This window comes from Camelina sativa, chromosome 17 (genome assembly GCF_000633955.1).
Source record: "Camelina sativa cultivar DH55 chromosome 17, Cs, whole genome shotgun sequence".
Taxonomy (NCBI): Eukaryota; Viridiplantae; Streptophyta; class Magnoliopsida; order Brassicales; family Brassicaceae; genus Camelina; species Camelina sativa.
The window spans coordinates 27217872-27226199 of NC_025701.1; the positions used below are offsets into that span (position 1 = coordinate 27217872).

General features: G+C 43.7%; 1 long non-coding RNA gene across 1 annotated transcript; it reads right to left on the reverse strand.

The window, feature by feature from the left end:
• LOC109130184 lies at nt 7187–7637 on the reverse strand. Its single transcript, XR_002036291.1, has 3 exons — nt 7497–7637; nt 7324–7389; nt 7187–7238 (listed from the first exon to the last, which is right to left on the reverse strand). It is a non-coding gene; the product is annotated as an uncharacterized LOC109130184 (long non-coding RNA).

Consider the following 8328-nt stretch of genomic DNA (forward strand, 5'->3'; position numbering starts at 1 on the left):
AGATCAATGACTAACCACATACAAGAATCAAGTGGAATAATCACCAAGCAAGTGCCAACAACATTATTCGAAGACAATGCTGCTTGTGTCGCCCAAATCAAAGAAGGTTACATCAAGAGCGACAGAATAAAGCATATACCTCCAAGATTTTTCTCCTACACTCAAGAACTCGAGCAAAAGAAGGAAGTTGATATCCAACATATCCGCTCAAGTGACAATGCAGCAGACCTATTCACAAAGGCGCTTCCGACTACCATATTCAGAAAGCATATTCATAGCATCGGAATGCGTCATCTACGAGATCTTTGAAGAAAAGACCACTCATATCTTTTCCAGGGGGAGATTACGTCTTTGTACTCTTTTTCCCTTGTCATGGTTTTTATCCCAATGGGTTTTTCCATGATAAGGTTTTTAATGAGGCAGTACGTAATTCTCTAGTGATGAATATTCAAGGGGGAGTGTTATAAAGAAGTGATTATTCATCACTAAACATGACACATGTTTTAACACTTGTCATGTTTATCTCTTTTGATTAAGTGACTCATCATTTGTTTTGTACCTATAAATATGTGATGAGAGTGAGATATAGACAACATATTAGATTTCAAAGTAAAAAGAGATGTGTTAGTGTCCCTCACCCTCTCTCTCACCATCACGTTTCTTCTCTACTTTCTTTGTGCAATTACACAATTGCATAAACATAAGCATATACATACACATATATATATATATATATATATAATAATCTTCTATATTTGCGTTATTATCTACAACATGAATTTTTTTTTTATGAATACCCTAATTTTTGTAAGCCTCATGTTCTTTTGGATATACAGACTTCAGCCGACAATGCAATTACGTCTCCCTTCCGTGCAACAGTCTTTACTGCTAGCGTCACATAATAGCGACTGAAGAAAAAGAAAAGCTGTAAACACAAGTTGCTAATGACCCAAGCATGTGGGGAGACTGTCAGATGTTAACAATGACGGTGACGCTGGTCAGATGTTAACAAAAAATGTAGTCAAAATCATGACTTGTTGAAAAGTCGTTTATGTCAAAGTCACAATTGAAAGCCAGGAGTTTTAATCTTTAATGTGGTCAAAAATCATGACTTGTTGAAAAGTCGTTTATGTCAAAGTCACAAGTGAAAGCCAGGAGTTTTAATCCTTTTTTTTTTTTTTTTTTTTGCCAGCAGCTTACAAGATTGGCTCAAACGAGCCAATTAGACGGAAAATTGTTCACAAAGGTAATTGGAAACGACTCCACTCTAGCACGACGCGCCAGTTTGTCCGCTCTACCATTCTGTGATCTTGGTACCTGAACTAGAGAGAATGAAAGGAATTCACCCTTATCTTCATTAATAACATTCAGGTATGTCTTGAAAGCAGGCCACTCGGAAGGCGAAGACACCATCTTCACCAAATCAGAACAGTCTGTGAGAAAAACGACTTTCTCGTTGTCAGCACCAATCATACACCTCATCGCCCATATAAGGGCTTCCACCTCTGTGTGGAGTGGTGACAAGCTACGGCGAGAATTGGATGCACCCATGGCGGGAGGTTCCCCTTCAGGAGAAATACAATACCAACCTCTACCCGCGAACTGGTCAGTCTCCTTCCAAGATCCATCTACAAAGCATCGATAACTCGACTCATAACCATTGGCCACGTTACAAGTCTGAGTCATGACCATAGCTCTGGATAGAGGCCGGGGGACATCAGTAGAAAGAGACCCGGGTACGTCTTCCTGGGCTGAAGACCAGAGCCTGGATTCCTCTTCTGCTAATTGTATAATTGCTGCCGGATTGGAGTCCAAATTACTAAATAGTTTATCATTCCAAGCCTTCCAGATATACCATAGAATCCACGGAAACATATCCACCGACGGGATATCCTGAAACCTCCAAAATAAGGAATCCATATTGTCATATATAGAATTCGATGGGAAGCTACCCGAAAAGGTCGGAAATTGGGATAATCCCCAAACTTGCCTAGCTGGAGGACATAAGAAAAGAGCATGGTTGATTGTCTCCTCCATCCCTCCACAAATATCGCATTCCGCATTACAACTTAAGCCACGACGCCGTAGATTAGCTGTTGTCGCCATACAACCCATAATTGCTTGCCACAAAAAATGTCGGAGTTTTGGTGGACACCTAATCTGCCAGACAAACGTCTGTAGAGGAATAATATTTGGACCAGAAATGGGGAGACTACTCTCCGATTTCTGCCGCAATGCTTGATGTCCAGATTTAACAGTATAGCCACCAGTTTTAGTCAGATGCCAACCCAAGCTATCTGGTGTGGTGAGATTACCAAGGGGTAAAGCAGTAATAAGGGCTAAATCCTCCGGCACGAAAACGGCCGAAAGTAATGCCAGATCCCAGGAACGTGAAGTCCTGTCAATGAAATTTTCAACTCTAAGCGTGGGATCGACTGGCGATCCTGAACGCAATGCTGGTCTCGGGGGTTGAGCAGGTATCCAAGGGTCAGACCATACTGAAATGGAGGCCCCAGTCCCTACCCGTTTAATAAGTCCTTTATTCACCAGAGAGCGAGCAGACATCATACTTCGCCATCCATAAGATGGAGAATAAGATTTAATAGGATCTAAAGGATCCGAATGCCTATAATATCGACCTTTGAAAACCTTTGCAAATAGTGAATCTGGAACTGATATCAACCGCCAAAGTTGCTTGGCTAACAGTGCGGTATTGAAATCGTCCAGACACCTAAACCCCAAGCCTCCCTCCATTTTATCGACACATAATCTGTCCCAGGCAATCCAATGTAAACCCCTTGTTTCACCCGAGGAGCTCCACCAGAAATTGGAGATGGCACTCGTGAGTTTCAGTGTTACTGTTTTGGGAATTCTAAAACAGGACATAACAAAGGTAGGAACAGCGGTCGCGACCGATTTGATCATGACTTCTTTTCCCCCCCGAGATAGTAATCTTGCCGGCCAACTACCAGCCCTTTTTTGTAACCGGTCTTGGACGAAAGAGAAAATTTTGGTTTTCGAACCCCCAAGACTTTCCGGAATCCCCAAATAGGAGCTTATACCTCCTAATGTGTGAATCCCCAAAGTACCTTTTAATTTTTCACGCACATCCGCATCTACTGTGTGACCAAATTGAACTGAAGACTTCTGGAAATTTATCCTTTGACCAGAAATCCGTTCATATTCCCTAAGAATTCCCAAAATAATTTCGCACTGCTCCTTCGTAGCCCGACAGAAAAACAGACTATCGTCTGCAAACAATAAATGTGAGATTGCCGGGCACGCAGTGGATACCTTGATACCCGTAATAAGTTTAGACCGTTCCGCTCTCCGTAAATTTGCAATAAGGACCTCAGTACAGAGGATAAAGGTGACAAGGGGTCTCCTTGACGAAGTCCTCGGGCCGGAATTATGGATCCATGTGGTTGACCATTTAATAATACACTATATTCAACTGATGTCACACACCACATAATCTAAGTAACCCATTTCTCGCAAAAACCAAATTTCCGCAGTAAAGACTCAATAAACGACCATTCTACCCGATCATAGGCTTTACTCATATCTGTTTTGATGGCCATAAACTTACCCTTGCAGGAAGGGTTAGTACGGAGGCCGTGAAACATTTCCTGAGCAATCAAAATATTATCTGTGATTAAACGCCCTTCTACAAACGCCGATTGTGTCTCAGAAATTAATGCTGGCAGGAGCTTACGCAACCGCTGACATAAAATCTTCGATATAATCTTGTATCCAACATTACATAAGCTGATGGGGCGCCATTCAGACATCCGAGTTGGTTTTTCTACTTTCGGGATAAGACAAATGTTTGTCCTATTGAGGCGTTTGTCAAAACTACCCACCTGAAAGAAAGATTCCACCGAAAGCTTTAAGTCAGCCTTAACCGTATCCCAAGCACGCTGATAAAACAGGGCCGTCATACCGTCTGGCCCCGGAGCTTTATCAGGATGCATCATAAACATAGTCTCTCTTATTTCCTGTTCTGTGACTGGTTTAGTCAGTTTCTCATTAGTGTCGTCCGTTATAGAGGTACTTATTTCACCCAACGATCCCTCAATTTCCGAAGGATCGGAAGACATGAAAATCTCACTAAAGTATGAGGTTGCGATCTCTTGGATCTTAGAGTCCTCTGTACTCCAGTGACCCAACTCATCATACATTCCAACAATCCGATTATTTGCTCATCTTAATTTCGTTTGGGCATGAAAATAACTGGTATTTTGGTCTCCGAAGCGCATCCACTTGCTTCGACTCTTCTGATACCAGTAAATCTCCTGATCCTGATAAGCCTCACGCAATTTCCAATTCAATTCCGAGATAGTCTCTACAGAAATCGAGTCATCCTCCTGGACAGTTGCTAACTGGGATTTTAGATCCTCAATTGTTTCTCGTCCAAACGGGGCCTGTGCTTTCCTCCAGCGGGAAATAGGTTGACGGCACCTTACTATCTTGTCCATTAAGTTCCCGGACTCCCCTGTCTCCCCTGAATCCCATCCCTCTGAGATAGCTCCAAAGAAGCCTTCCTTTGCCAGCCATCGGCGGTCAAATCGAAAAACACCCCTCCCTCTGCGAACTGTATCCTCTAAAGAGGCTATCACCGGTTTATGATCCGAGGCTATCATTGGTAGATACTCCGTAAACGCATTCCGAAACAAATCATGGAGTTTGTCATTGGCTAGAGCACGGTCAAGACGACACCTAATTGGCTTTTTATCCCGCCAACCACGCCAAGACAAGCTATCCCCAACCGCCGGGAATTCTAATAACCCACAATGGCGGATCATTGTGTTAAAATTGATAAAAGAAGAGGCATGGCGTAGCTTTCCGCCCCGTTTTTCGTGATTACCCTTAAGTTCATTAAAATCACCCATAAGAAACCATGGGGCATCACGAGACAAACCGATCCGCGTTAATCTTTCCCACACTAAGTCTCGTTTTGTTGGAACCGGATCACCATAAACAAAAGTAAAGTAAATAACATGTCCTTTATAAGTGAGTTCCACATCAATCAACCGATTTGACTCAAATAAAATCGAAACATCATAATTATTATTATAAAATAAGGCCAATCCGCCACTACATCCAATAGGCTCAACTGTTTTTAAATTTGAATAACCAAAATGACCAACAAAAGGTTCCAAAATAGAAGAAGACTGCTAGTTTCAGATAAAAATAAAAAATCAGGTCTATGCTTGCCCCACAAATCCCGGAGATACCCAATAGTTGCTTTATTCCCAAGACCTTGACAATTCCAACTTAAAATCTTCATTTATCCGCTGTTGGTTTGGGTGGCTTGGCTCCACCAGTTGGACCCTTCTCCTGATCCGGGTTCCTCATAGTTGATCCTTCTCCAGCCTCCTTAGGGACTGGACGTTTCCTTGGTGTTGTACGTAGGTACACATTCAATTTCCTGGAGGCAGCTCCTTTGAGAGTCAAAGGGGGTTTCACCTTATTAGTCTTCTCCACTGGCGGAACCGTAACAGGAGGTGCACCTGAGTCAATTTTCGCTTCCACAGGAACATCACCCGAGTGCGCTGCTTCACCTCCGTGAGCTGCAAGCCACAGTAGGAACCACGGCAGGATCATCCACCGAAACCTCCATGTCTCCCTCAGTCTGCTGCTGTGGGTCCTCAACTGTTGCATCCAACATATCTGCTTCTGCCTCCTCCATCTGCTGATCAACATTCTCCTCCAGAATTTCCTCGGATGTTGACAAAGGCCCTGTCACATTCACAAGAACTGGAATGTCACCTGAATGCGCCTTAGTTGAGTCAGTCTGCAGACCACCAGAGCTAGTGGGCTGAGAAGCTAGCCCATCACCCGGGACTGAAGAGCCCGCACCAACCAAAATTACCTCATCTCGCAAAGGAGATTGTGAAGGCAGGTCTGGTTCCTGAAAAAGAGGCCGTCGAACTCGCTTCAATGGTGGGACCCCAAAGGTTGCAGCCTGAACCGCCACATGCTCGACCTGCTCCGGAATCTGACCCGGTTCAAGCTCTCCAACTGGAGCTACACCCTAGGGAGGAGCCTCAGTCGTGGAAGCTTTAGGTTTTTGGCGATAATCCTTAAATGACACAGAATTGTTGGACCTCCGTGGTTTGGATGAAGGCTCCCCCGTTTCCCGTGGGTTCCGGTACCTTGCCCCTTCATCCTGCTTGCCCTTAGGTGGGCGCTGATTGGACTGAGACAATCCCCGCGTGTCCACCTCCTTACCTTTTCCTTTGTTTCTGTCATTCATGACAGCCCCTCTGTAGCTCTGCAGCGGACGAACTGAGTCGTCCTCCATCGGCTCATGCACTGCCGGAGTAATCTTATTGGTAGCCCACAGTGGCCAATGTTTCTCGTCATGGCACAAGCTTGAACACTTCTTGCAACAACCGTGAAGACGCTCATAGCGAAAGTTGACAATAGTCTCCTGGCCATTGTAGAACTCGATGACCAAAACCAAGCATAACGGCTTGAAACCATTAACAGTCACTTTCACCCTCCCCCCATCGATATCTACCGCCTCCACTCTCCCAAGCTCAGAGCCAATGGCGCGGAAAGTTGGCTCCGCCCAGAACTGAAACGGAACATCCAGAACTCTGACCCAAAAGGTTAAGTCAGAAGGATAAGCCGGATCTACTGTTGGACTCCATCTGACCAGCGACACCATCCAACCATCAAAATGAAATGGTCCCATCTGCAGGACCTCCAGGATGTCCTCCTCATTGTCAAAATCGAATTGGAACTTCCCTAACCCAAGGTCAGCTCCCACAACTCTACCTTCAACATGCCAGAACTTGGGCAGCATGATCAGAAGAGACTTCATATCCTGCACCTTTGAGTTCATGCAACGCCCCACCATTGTTTTGGAGTACCCCGCAATCAGAGCTGTGTTATCAAAATAAGGAATTTTGATTCGCCGCTTAGGAGCCACGGCCTCAGCATTCGAACTCTCCACATTCTTACCCAATAAGCCACTCTGAGACATGCTGAAATTCACCACCCAAACCCGCAAACACCAAGAAAAAAGAGAAGGAAAAAACTTGTAGGTTGTTGCAAGAGAACCAAAAGCTGAAACAAAGAGAAAGAAAAGGATGTGATGAGTACTGGAGACTGCAACACATTCCTTTATATAGTCCCAAATATTCCAGTAATAAGCTGCAAAAACTCTTACCAAATCAAGAAATAAGTTCTCTTGATCCGGCAAGATCATCAACATATCCCGTATCTCCCTGTAATCATTCCAAAAAGAAATCAGGATCAATAATGATCTCCCCTGTTCAACAAGTAAAGATCTGTTTCGGGACAGAAATAAACCTCGGAGACTAACATAGGAACTCTGAGATAAAGTCCATTGTGATTGAGTATCTTCCAAGTATATCCCTGATTTGGTTTGAATCCATAGAAGGCAAACAAAACACTTAAGATCCACCAATATCAACAACGCATCTGAAATCATAATTAGACCAAGCGAAAATAGAGTAAGTAACCTTGAGATGTGCCATTTCAAACCAATCGTCATACTGATACGATCCTGTATGTGTATCCATTCGTTCCAATGAAAAACAGCTACAGAATCCTCCAACTTATTCCATAGATGCCAGAAGAGAGATTCGTGATCCGCCAGCATCAAGCACAGATTCAGGTTTGCCCTGAAACCGTCCCAATAAGATAACAGATACGATATCCAAATCCATAATTTATTATTGAGTGAATCGAACCGTAATAAGGGAGAAACACAGATACATACATAAAAGTACCAAATCCAAGACCATTGTGATGTAGTATCTTTTAAGTATATTTTCCGATTGTTCCCAAACCAACAAAGGCAGATAATATTCCTGAGAATTACCAAACCTAAAAAACCTGATAGTAACAATGACCTAGTCAAAGACAGAGATATAGCCCTTAATAAACCCCATTGCAGCTCGACCCTAAATCTACTGCAAGAGGAGAATAAGAATCTGACCCGAATCAAGCACCCATCATCATCGGGATGCGCAGATCGGCCAGACCCAACCAATCGCTTCGATTGAAGGACCTGGGATTTCTCATATCCGGAACTCGTTAATGATGATCGAGACACCCGATCCCAAATCCTGAAAACCAAAGGAGACCAAAGAAACCAGTTAACACCATATCTAGCGATTAGATCGCTATCGCTAAAACCATTGATTCGTATCTCTACCTGCCACAATGGGCAAGATCGAGGGGGCGAACAAGGGATTCCAATAAATTCAAAAATCCGAAAGCAAACCAAATCGATCACACCGTAAAACATTTAGAAACCTAGATCCGCCATCGCCTTCTCTCCTTATTCTT